Below are 13127 nucleotides of genomic sequence, written 5' to 3'. Positions count from 1 at the left end.
CGCATGGAGGAGTTGGCTATGGAGTTAAGGGTAATCAGCTGAGTGTTCATCTTATCTTGAAAACCCGCAGCTGTAGGGTCCTTCAACATGTCACTCGCTTCTTTAATCAAGTCCCTTTGAAGACGAGTAAAATGGCACAGGTAGTTCAGCGAACGCATAGCAAATGTCGCTGACGAGAACATCCGCTTCCCGTACCTGTCCATGGACCTAGATTCCTTGTTAGGTGGATGGACAGGTACTGAAGGATCAGCTAGTTCCTTCTTAGTGGCAGCAGCTACCACCATAGCATCCACAGAAACTCCTTTTGTCAAGAACTGTTTGTCTGCTGGTGCAGTTATGAATTTTGAGGGTCTCCTGGGAGTGGGGTCCACTGAATCAGGAGCCGTCCATGCCTTTTTAGCTACCACCTGCATGAGGGGGTCAAAGGGGGGAGACACCCAGGAGGTGGAAGGACGAGAGCCAAACGCCTCAAGGTACACAGATTCATCCTCCGAAGGGTTGAGGGCTGGCCTATTTCCCCTCTGTTTGAGGATTTCGAGAATGTCTGCAAAAGAGACATCTTCAGAAGGGGAACAGGGGGAACCCTCGGAATCCTCTAAATCTGTGTCAGATTTGATGGACTCAGGTGAGTCAATGTGTTTCCTCTTACACTTCCTCTTCCGAGGGGGCTCTTCTGCCAAATCAGGAGAGGCCTCGGAAGAGGATGAGATCCCACAGGGGTTCCTGAGGAGCTGGCTCTCTGCGGTCCGGGATGAGGGAGTGAGTCGACTTGACCTGAGGCACCGTAGAGGGAGGGGCGGACGGAGCCGACTGTGGAGTAGAGCCAGGCTCTAACACACTCCGCATGACCTCGAACGCACCCCTGTCAGGCAGAGCCAGAGGTCCCCGCCCGAAGCTGAGAACCTCCCTCGGCACCGACAGTGATGGCTCGAGGCCGATGTCGGAGCCGAACTCACCAGCGCCGAAGCTCCGAGAGGAAGAGCGGGGTCGGACAAGGGTCCGATGCCACTCACCCCCTCGGAGCCGACGAGGGAAGTCCGGCGCCGAGATTCTTCGAAAGAAGAAATTGGAGCCGACGACGGAGCCAAAGACATCTGTATCGGCTCCGACGCTACCACAGTCTCGGTTCCGAAACGCCCCGGCTCCGAGCTCAACGGAGTTGGAGGAGGAACATATTGATGGACAGGGGCAGGCATCGACTGATGAGTCGGGCTCTGAAGCATTTGGGCCAGTGCCTCGGACTTAAGAAGTCGACTCACTACCCTCTGAAGGTCATGATCCGACAGCCTCGATGACCTAGAGGAGTGAGATTTATGGCTCCGTTCAGACAGCAGAGGAGATGCTGGAGCCGAATGAACGGAGCCAAGGGATGGTGACCTAGATCTCTTCCTAGATGTCGGCTCCGAAGGTCTGGTCGGAGCCGACAAGGATTTTAATACCTCGGCTCCAGCCGGAGCCGAGGAACCACAGAAGCTGTAGACTCATCGGCTCCAGCCGGAGCCGATGCAGACGTAGGTTTAGAAGCCTTAGGTCTCGGCTCAGTAGCTGGAGCTGAGGACCTAGAAGCCTTGGAGGGCTTCCCAGAGACAGAAAGGGAATCCTCAGGCTTAAGTAGACCCCTTAGGATCAACTTGTTCTTTCTTTCCTGCAGGACCCTGGGACTGAAGCCGTGGCATACAGCACAGGAGTCCTGCAGGTGCAAAGGCCCCAGGCAGTAGACACAAGAAGTGTGACCGTCTGTCAGAGACATTTTCTGACAGCACGCATCACACTTCTTGAAGCCTGAGACCTTTGTGTCTTTAGACATCCTAAAACAAGATAGTGTAACCACACACACTCAGTCAGACACACTGATTACACTTATCTTATTTTCAAACTCAAAAATAAAACAATTAACTAAAAGTTTTAATTAGAGTAACACACACACACCACTAGGGAATGGGGAAAGGCCAGAAGGCCCGAGGGAGAACTTCTAAGTTCTTGTGGGAAAAAAACGGGATTTTCTGAAAAACAGGGGTAGAAATCCACTAAACTAAGGGAAAAGTAGTTAAACTTAAAAATATAGGGGTTTAAGTATTCTAACTTTACTGAAAATACACTTACCAACAAGCCGGTAGAAAACCAACACCTCGATCGCTGTAGCGGCAAACGAGATCTGAGGTAACTCTCGCCTAGCATTGTGGGATATAAGGGGAGCCTCGAGCCGGTGGAACCAACTCTCGAGCTTTTAGAGTGGCCGAGTCGGAGCCGAGGTCGGCTCCGAACCCATCCAGCAAGAATGAAGGCGAGATAGACAACTTAACATTGAGTGTCGTGGATGTGCAGTGATGGGGAGTGAAAACCATGCTGGGTAGGAGTTAAGAGATTTTCCTGTACAAGATAATCAAGAAGCAGCTTATGAATGCATTTTTCCAGTATTTTAGACAGGGGGTGTAGTATTGCAATAGGTCTGAAATTAGTGGGGTCAGAAGAGTTCTTGCCTTTGTGAAGGGGTAAGACATAGAATTGTTTCCAGATTTTAGGGAAGAACAGTTGTGTAAAACTCTTACCATTACTTTAGATGTCCTTCTCTTCTATATGATGCTATATCCATAACACAAGGGAGTTTGCCTCTGGTGGCTGCACACACGTCCGGCCATTATACAAAAGATATATGTGACTGCAAGGGTGCAAACGACGCCCCGCATCTCTCTCAGTGGATGTCACCATAAACAGACGTTGGGTACAAAATGGACATCAGCAAGCACCTACCTCAGAAATGAATACCACCGGAATCAGTGACTACACAGTGGGTACTCAGGAGTCAGGCAAGTGTCAGGGGGAAGGCAGGGTGGGAAATTATACAACAGCATATAGATGAGAAGGACATCTAAAGTTATGGTAAGATCTTACATGACCAATACCATGTCTTTCTATTCATATGCTGCTGTATCCATAACATAAGGGAGAGTACAAAAGCTCCTGTTATTAAGGTAAGGGTGGAGGAGCAGAAATATTTTCCACAAAGCCATGATGGTGGCTCTGGCAAAACCTGCTATGGCTCTAGAAATGATGTCCAACTTGTAGTGTTTGGTGAAGGTATGGACAGAAGACCATGAAGCAGCCTCTAAAATGGCAGCCATATCTAAACCCTTGATAAAGGCCGCAGAAGTGGACGCTGCTCTAGTGGAGTCTACCTTTACTGGGAAGGGAAGCTGTCTGCCATGGGCTGAATAGCAAAAAGAGATGGTTCTGGAGATCTAAGAGGATATGGTTTGCTTGAAAACAGGGTGTCCCAGGGTACCTGGGTGGTAGGAGACAAAGAGTATGTCTAATTTACGGATGGATTTGGTCTTAGCCAAATAGTATCGGAGTTGTCTGTGTACATTTAAGGAATGTATGATCCTTTCAGCCGGGTTATGGGGTGAAGAGAAGGTAGGAAGGCAGATGGCCTGATTCAAGGACAGCTCATTGACCACTTTGGGCATTAAGGTTGGGTTAGTACATAAACACACCCTGTCCTTATGGAAAAAACAGTAAAAGGTTGAGAGGCCATAAGGCCTTGCAGTTCAGTAACCCTTCTGGCTGAAGTAATGGCCACCAAGAGTTTAGTTTTCTCAAGTACAATGTTGGATAGAGCAGTCTTTGGCTGGCTCAAAGGGGGAGTCAATTTCTCCAGAACAAAATTTAGATCCCAAGGGGGCATAATGGGTTTCCTTGGTCTAAGGTTCAGAATACCTTTCAAAAATAGCTTCACTTCCAGCCTAGAAGCCAGAGGTGGGGTGAGTGGCAGGCATGCTGAGATGGCAGACAAATGGGTCTTAATGTTAAAATCCGACAGTCCAGAGTTCATTAACTCACACAGGTAAGACAAGACCACTGGAGGCTCTACTGCCAGTGGATGTAAATTGTGTTTTTGACACCAGGAAGAAAATCTCTTCCATTTAAGAAAGGTATGACTTCCTGGTAGTTGGTTTTCTGACCTCTGCAGAACTTGAAGCACATCCTCTGCATATAGGTCTCTGAAGGGGATCAATGCCTTATCACCCACAATGTGATGTTCAGAGTTGACAGTTGGGGGTGTAAGAGTTTTCCCTTCTGTGTGAGCAGGTCCATCTGGTGGGGTAAAACTTGTGGTGATTGCCCTTGGCTAGATGGAGTAATAGGGGGAACCAATGCTGCCTTGGCCAATTGGGAGTCACCAACAAGATTTGTGGTTATTTCTGAATTTTCAGCAGAACGTTTTGTATGAGAGGGAAGGGGGGAAATACATAAGCGTACATCCCCATCCAAGGGAAAGAGAGAGCATCCACCCTCCATGCTTCTGCATGTGGTGCCCTGGAGCAGAAGGCTGGAAGTTGTCTGTTCATGGGGGAGGCAAACAGATCCACATCTGAAATACCCCATCAATAGACCAGGTCCAAGACGACATCCCTGTTTAACACCCATTCGTGAGACTGAGTCATGGTCCTGCTTAGAGTATCTGTCATCACATTGCCTGCTGAAGGTATGTAAACGGCTTGGATGTTGACTTGCTTCTGGAGGGTGATTTCCCATGCATGCACAGCCAACCTGCACAAGAAGTAGGACCTTGTTCCCCCCTGTTTGTTGATGTACCACAGCACGGTGGCATTGTCTGTGTACCACCTCAGCGTCCCTGGTAGGAGAATATCTTTGAAAATTTGGAGGGCCAATATCAAGGCTATTATCTCCTTGACATTGATGTGCTCCTTCTGTTGAGTGAGGGTCCATAAGTTTCTCATTCTCCATTCTCCTAAAGTTGGTCCCCAACCTGTGTCTGAAGCATCTGTGAAGAGATCCTGTTTTGGGGGGGGGGGGGGGGCAGGCCTGGGTTGGCTTTTATCTGGGCTATCCACCAATTCAATTCCCTGGTAAGGCATGAAAGAATGGGAACCATGAACTCCAGGGGGTGTAGATGTTTTTTTCACACTGTTCTCAAGTACCATCAGAACCTTCTCATGTAGAGCCTTGCCAGGGGTGCCATGGGGGTGGTGGAGGCCATGAATCCCAGGAGTCTGAGAAAAGTACAGTTGTGTGCACTTACCATAAATGTAGATGTTTGAGTTTATTCACTGTTGCAGTCTTCACACTTGGGTTATCCTGCCAGGGGTAGCACTCAGTCGGCCCGAATACCAAAGGCTTAGTATTTCTGGGTTGGTTGTTGTCGCTCCAGGACTGACGTCAGTTCGTCAGTGGTATATAAACAGGCAGCAGACGCCATTACATCAGTTTTTCTTCTCCAAATGTCAGGAGCCCCCAAACAGGGTACTACGCCATGGTGCAATACCACCACCAGTAGAAAGTAAATTCCAACAGTCCTGTAAAGAGTGAGGAAGAGAGAGAGACACACACACACACAAGGGGGCTGGAGGGTGGGAAACCAGGACTGCAACAGTGAATACACTTGAACATCTACATTTATGGTAAGTGTACACACAACTGTACTATGTTCATGTTTCACTGTTGCAGTCATCACACTTGGGTTGAGTCCCAAAGGTGAAGAACAGGTGGAGGCAGTCAAGAAGTGTTGGGGCTAGCTATTATGCCCTGCATGACTGCAGTTGCAAAGCCTTCCCTAGATTTGGAAAAGATAGGCAAGTGATAATGCTTGGTGAAGGTATGAACAGAACTCCATGTTGCAGCTTCCAAGATATCCCTGGTAGGGACCCCTCTGAAAAAGGCTGCAGAAGTTGAAGTTGTCTTAGTGGAATGTGTTCTTACCCCCTGTGGGGGTGGTTTCCCATGGTGTTTGCAACATAAATGGATACAGTGTGCTATCCATTTGGAGATGGTTTGTTTTGATATGGCCTTGCCCTCTGCCCCTGGTGCAAAGCTGACTAGTAACTGGTCAGATTTCCTAAAGGGCTGAGTCCTATCCAAGTAGAATCTGAGCGGTCTGTGCACATCTAAAGAGTGCAGGATCCTTTCCCCCTTACTTTGAGGTTTAGGGAAAAAGGTGGGCAAATGAACAGATTGGTTGAGAGCCACACTGGACACCACTTTAGACATGAAAGTTGGGTTAGTCCTGAGGGGGGACCTTGTCAGCATGAAAAATGATGAAGGGTTCCACAGCCATAAGTGCTTGTAGCTCAGACACTCTTCTAACTGAAGTGATGGCCAGAAGCAAGGCTGTTTTCCAAGACAGGAATTTTAACTCTGCTGAAGCTGCAGGCTCAAAGGGGGGTAGCGTGCACTTTTCCAACACAAAATTAAGGTTCCAAGCAGGGGTAGGGATTGTTCTTTGTGGCCAATTGTTAGCCCCTCGGAACTGCTTGATGAGAGGGTGTGAAAAGAGAGGTGGCTCAGTGTTGTAATGTGCAGATATGACAGAGGCATGGATTTTAATGGAAGAGAAGGATAGGCCCTGTAGAGTAGGTCTGCTAGGTAATCCAGGATGAGAGGTAAGGAGGGCTGTGCTGGGTCAGCTCTTTTAGTCTGGATCCAGGAACAATACCTTTTCCAATTGTCAGCATAGGATTTTCTAGTGCTGGGTCGTCTGGCTTCACATATAACATCCAGGACCTGCTTGCTTAGGCTGGCCACTGGAGAAGTCAAGGAATAAGCCAGGGTCAGGGTCTGCAATTGGGGATGCAAGAAAGTATAGTTTTGTACCTACAATAAATGTAGATGTTCGAGTGTAAACACTGCTGCAGTCATTACACTTGGGTTATCCTGCCATCAGGCAGTTCCCCAGTCGGCCAGAGTTCCAAAGTCTTGGTCCGGCGTCGGTTGCTGTCACCTCCTCCCTGACGTCAGTGCGACAGGGGTATATAAGATGCAGCACACGCCATTTTCTTCAGTTTTTCTTGCCCCAGATAGCAGGTGCCCCCAAATAGGTAGGCAATTCAAATTGCTAGTAAAGTATACAAAAGAAAAGCAAACAACAATTTTCAGTTACCAGCAAATACCCCCCATAGGTAGTAAAGGATAGAAGACCTAGGTACATGCCAGCAAGATAAAGAAAAATAAAGAAAAATAAGTGCTGCTACCGTCTGAAGGTTGTAATTCCCAATGAGAAAAGTATCAAAACCAAGACTGGACACAACCACCACGATGTTATAAAACCAGTATTTATATACAAGATTTGTTGATGACATACTACTATTTTAGAAAGGAAATGAGGTGGATCTCTTAGAGTTTATCAGTTTCTTGGAGTCGACTACTGATTTTTTGAGATTTACCTCAGAAATTTCTGCAAGAGAAGTATGTTTCCTGGATGTTAAAATAACTAGGATGATGGATGGTGGTCTCCCCACAAGTCTATACATAAAACCTTGTTGGAATACACTTTTATGTTATAGTAGCATGCACCCTAGACATGTCTTTCCTAATGTGGTAAAAGGACAGTTTGTCAGAATATATAGGTTATGTAAAGACAATCCTGACCTACAGAGGCAGATTGATGATCTACACACCCTGTTTTTAGACAGGGGGTATAATGATTCTATGATAAATAAAGTTAGATGCTATATTATGGATAATATAAATGAGAATATTAAAATTACCATGAATCATGCAAATAATAGATCAAGAGGGAGTTATGATATTATAACCCCGTTTATTATGAGATCTACTAATGACAATAGGAAAGTGGTGGACATAATAAGCAAACACTGGAGTGTACTCACTATAGATGCTAAAACGCTGAATATAGTGGGACATAAACCAAGATTCAACTATAGAAATAGTAAGAATTTAAAAAGGCTATTATGTAAGGAACACACAAAAGATTAAGTATAAATAAAATGGGTACTTTTTGCTGAATGAGATGTAACATGTGTAGATATATAACACTCGAACAACATTTTGTTCACCCTACCATGATGTTTGAGTTTAAACCTAAGTTTTATGCTACATGCGATAGTAAGAATTTAATCTATTTAGCTACATGCACAAAATGTACAGGGTTTTATGTGGGCATGACAGCGAGGAGGTTAAAAGACAGAATATATAATCATCTATACGATATCAGGAAAATGAACAACCAGAACGCGCTGGCCAGACATGTTAGTTTAAATGTAGGTCATACTTTTAGGTTCAGGGTGTTACAGATGATACTGCAGAATAAACGAGGGGGTAGTAACCTGAACCACTTAGAATCAGTTGAGCTTGAATGGATCTTTAGAATGAGAGCACATGTAGAACCAGGGCTCAACCAGTCTATTAGCATTAAACCAATACTGGATGCACGTATTTAGATGTATTTTTGGATTCAACTATATATATATATATATATATATATATATCTATATTGTATTTTTATATTATATACTATATATATTATTAATATTCTCTCCATTAATGTTTTAAGAGGTAATGAATTATAAGCGCTGGACATGCCTAAGGACCCAAATTTATACGTCAGTACATGTATTTTAGTAAATAGTGTTTTGATATATTTTATATATTTTCTACATCGGATAGTGTAATATGATGTTGCAAATTGTGTTTTGTTTAAACTATTATTTCAAACTAATTTTTAGTTAGTTAATTATTATTTTATATTATTTATCACATTGCATTTTTTGTATTCAGGATACATACACACATCTCATTGTACATGATTCACTTTATAGCTGGCTTTCAACTAGGAGCTGGTTGCCTTAAAATATTGCTTGCTCAATCAATCAATTATTGAATTCAATTATTGAATCCATTATTCAATTATTTGGTTGTGCAGTTAGTATTTAAGAACTGTTTGAAAATGTGCTTGTGAAATCTGAAGAAGCATGCCTGTGTAGCATGTGAAAGCGCTTATTTTATCTTATTTTGTTTTACTTCGATATTAAATACTGGTTTTATAACATCGTGGTGGTTGTGTCCAGTCTTGGTTTTGATACATGCCAGCAAGTAAGAGGGGTAGGAGGGAGGGTAACCTGGACTGCAGCAGTGTTTACACTCGAACATCTACACTTATGGTAGATACAAAACTGTACTATGTTCATCGTGTTACACTGCTGCAGTCATTACACTTGGGTGGAATCCCAAAGCTGAGGTAGGGTGGCTGGTTCTATAAGGCATTAGGGGTGGCTATAAGGCCCTGCAGCACAGCAGTGGCGAAGCCAGCTCTGGATTTGGAGTATAAAGGCAAATGGTAATGCTTGGTGAAGGTATGCACAGAACTTCATGTTGCTGCTTCCAAAATATCCTTGGTAGGTACTTCCTCTGAGGTAGGCAGTTGAAGTGGCTGTTGCCCTGGTGGAGTGAGATCTAATGCTGCTAGGTACAGGTTTTCCATGGCGTGTATAGCAGAAACGTATACAATGTCCTATCCATTTTTTAAATGGTCTGTTTTGAAATGGCTTTTCCCTGTGCTCCTGCAGCATATGCTACCAATAATTGCTCAGATTTTCTGAAAGCTTTGGTTTTGTCCAAGTAGAAGCGTAACTGTCTGTGAATGTCCAAAGAATGTAGTAGTCTCTTCCCATTGTTCTGTGGTTTTGGATAAAAAGTTGGCAAGTGAATAGTTTGGTTTAGAGCCACACTTGATACCACCTTTGGCATAAATGTAGGGTTAGTTCTTAAAGACACCCTGTCCTGGTGGAAAATGAGGAAAGGTTCCACTGCCATTAGTGCCTGTAATTCTGAAACTCTTCGTGCTGATGTTATTGCCAGTAGCAGAGCAGTTTTCCAAGAGACATATTTTAATTCTGCTGTGTTAGCTGGCTCAAAAGGAGGTAAAGTTAATTTTTCCAAAACAAAATTGAGGTCCCAAGTTGGAGTAGGTGCTGTACGGGGCAGTCTTATGTTTTTAGCCCCTCTGAGGTACTGTTTCAGCAAAGGATTAGAGAAAATTGGTGGATCCATGTTGTAATGAGCAGAAATGGCAGAGACCTGGATCTTGATGGATGAGAAGGAGAGGCCCTTGTCCAGCATCTCAGTTAAATATTGAAGTATCTGAGGAATGTTGGGGACAAGAGGGTCAAGGCTGTGCGCGCCTGGTTCCAGGCACATAACCTCTTCCATTTATCCGAATAGGCTTTCCTGGTGCTAGGCCTTCTGGCCTCCAGAATGACATCCATAACAGCTTTGGAGAGAGGCATTGCTTGCTTGACTAAGGAATTTTACATGCAGCTAGGTTTAAGGTCTTTAGCTGGCTTTGAAGTATCTGATTGTTGTGCTGTGTCAGCAAATGTGGGATTTGAGGCAAAATCCAGGGTGGTTCTTGTGCTAAGTTCTTTAAGATTGGGTACCAGTGCTGGCGTGGCCAGTCTGGTGCAATCAGGATCATCTTTGGCTCTTCTTGCCTGGCTTTTACGAGTACCTTTGGAAGGAGAGGTAAAGGTTGGAAAACGTATACTTGCAGGTTTTTCCAGCTGAATGAGAGGGCATCCACTTTCCATGCTTGTGGATGGCAACTCCTTGTGCAGAATTTCTGTAGCTGGCAGTTCATTGGGGATGCAAACAGATCTATATCCGGGCTCCACCATTTTTGTGTTATCATTCTGAATATTTGTGGATTCAATTCCCATTCGTGGGGATCCATGATGTTTCTGCTTAGGTCGTCTGCCAGTGTGTTTTTCTCTCCTGGCAGGAACTGTGCTTGCAGATGAACTTGGTAGTCTAGAGCTGTGCTCCACAAGGTCATGGCTTGTCTGCAGAGGGGGTAGGAGTGTGTGCCCCCTTGCTTGTTTATGTTCCACATAACTGTGGTGTTGTCTGTCTTCAGTAGTAGTTGTCCTGGATGCAGCAGGTCCTTGAAAACTATAAGGGCATTTTGTACAGCTAGCATCTGTTTTTGATTGGTGTGAAGATGCCTTTGCTCTGCGGGCCACTCACCCTGAATACATTTTCCTGCCATGTGTGCTCCCCAGGCGTACTCCGATGCATCTGTTGTCAGTGTTTGCCTGGCTGTGGGTTGACTAAAAGGCTGTTCCTTGAGGTGACAAGCTTGAGCCCACCATCGAAACTCCTGTTGAAGGCAAGGAATTAGTGTTATAACTGTTTCCAAACTTTTACAGTGTTGAGACCATACACTCTTTAGGTATCATTGTAGTTTCTTCATATGCAGTCTGGCATATGGAATTAGTAGTATGCAAGATGCCATGTAGCCCAAGGCCTGCAGAATTTTTCTTGCAGGGAGTTGGGTCTTTGTTGCCATCAATTGAAAGTATTGAGTCAGTTGTCCTTGCTTGTCTGGCGTGAGATAAGCCATCTGGGCCGTTGTGTTCAAGCTGGCAACCAGGAATATTATCTCTTGTGAGGGCACTAGTTTTGATTTCTTTTCATTTACTGTGTACCCCAGGCAACTTAACTTATTTACGAAGGCCAGATGCTTTAGAAGAATGTCCTTGCTCTCTGCTTGAATCAGGCAGTCATCCAGGTACAGATAAATTTGAATTCCTTTTTGTCTGCAAAATGCAATTACTGATGCCAGGCACTTTGTGAAGACCCTGGGCGCAGTAGACAAGCCAAAGGGCAGTGCAGAGAATTGATAGTGCATTGAACCAGCTATGAATCTAAGGTATCTTCTGCAGTTTTGTCTGATAGGGACATGCAGGTATGCCTCCTTGAGGTCCAAAGTCACGAGCCAAGCTTTCTTGCCCAGCATGGAAAGAAGCTGCTGTAGTGTCAACATTTTGAATTTCGGAACATCCAGGTAAGTGTTTAGAGAAGAAAGATTCAGAATGGGTGTCCAGGCTTTGTCCTTTCTGGGAAACAGAAAGAGTCTTGAGTAAAATCTTTGTCCATGCTCCTGTGGTGGTACCTTTTGAATAGCTCTCATGTCCATGAGTGCTGTAATTTGTTTTTGAGCCTCTGCCCATTGATTTGGTGGCAGATTTGGCATTCCTTTTAACCTTGGCAGAGTGTGAAAATGGAACCTGTAACCTTGAGATATAATGTTGAGAACCCATTTGTCTTTGGTGATGCAATGCCAATTGTGATAGAAAAGTGCCAGTTTTCCTCCTAAGGGGGCTGCCAAGAGAGAGCTGTTTGGCAGCTGTAGTCATTGAGGCTGCTTTTTATATGGTTGGGGCCCGTCCTCCCCTTCTTTCTGGCCTGGTGTACCCTACTGTCGAGGCCTGTAAGGACCTTGTGCTTGACCTCTACCTCTTGGACGTCTGTATCCGCCCCTTTGAGGTCTGTCTGTGACTGGAAAGGACCAATTCTTTGTTGGCCAATTTCTGCTAAAACGAGGAGGCTGAACCTGTAAGATATCCTTCAACATTTGTATAGATTTTGCCTTATCCTCCATCTTCTTTAATACCTCCTCTGCCTTAACTCCAAACAACACATCCCGTTGCAAAGGTGCATCCAATAATTTTGCCTTAACATGATCTGGTAACGTATGTTCTTTTAACCAAGCGTGTCTTCTAATGACAAAGCCTGTAACTGCTGCTCTACAGGAAGCCTCTAAGGAATCAAAACCACATTGCAAAGTATGTTTTCCCACTTGTTCAGCTGCATGCAATAAATCCGGCATTTCTTTAAAATTAGGAGGATCTGAATCTGGAAGCATCTTTTGTTTCAACTGAGACATCAAAAATTGCTGATATTTTAGCATGTGAAACTGGCAATTTAGGGCTCTCATTGCTAAAGTTGCAGACGTATATACTTTCTTTCCCCATCTGTCTAATGCTCTGGAATCTCTGTCAGAGGAGACTGAGTTTTTTGCTGATGAGGCCTTAATCCCTCTGGGTCCCTGAGAAATAGTTTCAGGGTCAGCAACAGGGCTTTTATACAGAAATTTGTGAGAGTCAGTGACTCTGTAATATCTATCAGGTTTAACTGGGGCTGGAGGTAAGGAGTCAGGATTTAAGCTGGATTCAGTGTACACATCATCCACAATATCTAACACAGGCAGAATAGCAAGGGATCTGTGTTGAGGTAATAAAAGGAAGTCTCGGAGCCTTTTCTTGGATTCTGAGTAATCCTGGCCTTCCCAATGGAAATGCTCCCTCATGGTATGTAAGGTCTCCCCAAAGGAGTAGTCCTCAGGCGGAGAGGCTGATGGAATGGATTCCTCAGCATCAGAATCCTCATAAGGGCGTAAAGAATATCCTAGGTCTGAGGATGAATCTGAAGAAATGGACACCTGGTCAGAAGATTCATAGTTTGCATCCCGTCTGGGCCTTTTATCAGGTGGGGGATGGGACCCCCTGATCAGGGTGATTAGATCTTCGGCC

At 44.8% G+C, this 13127-nt stretch overlaps 1 protein-coding gene across 1 annotated transcript in view; it reads right to left on the bottom strand.

The window, feature by feature from the left end:
- Positions 1-13127, bottom strand: part of PPFIBP1 (PPFIA binding protein 1) — a 2404664-nt gene that overhangs the window by 126615 nt on the left and 2264922 nt on the right. The gene's annotated exons all lie outside the window — the stretch shown is intronic.

This window comes from Protopterus annectens, chromosome 9.part0 (genome assembly GCF_019279795.1).
Source record: "Protopterus annectens isolate FY-2018-M chromosome 9.part0, PAN1.0, whole genome shotgun sequence".
Lineage (NCBI taxonomy): Eukaryota > Metazoa > Chordata > Ceratodontiformes > Protopteridae > Protopterus > Protopterus annectens.
Note: the sequence above shows the minus strand (reverse complement) of the source record. Positions and strands in the feature narration are given on the sequence as shown.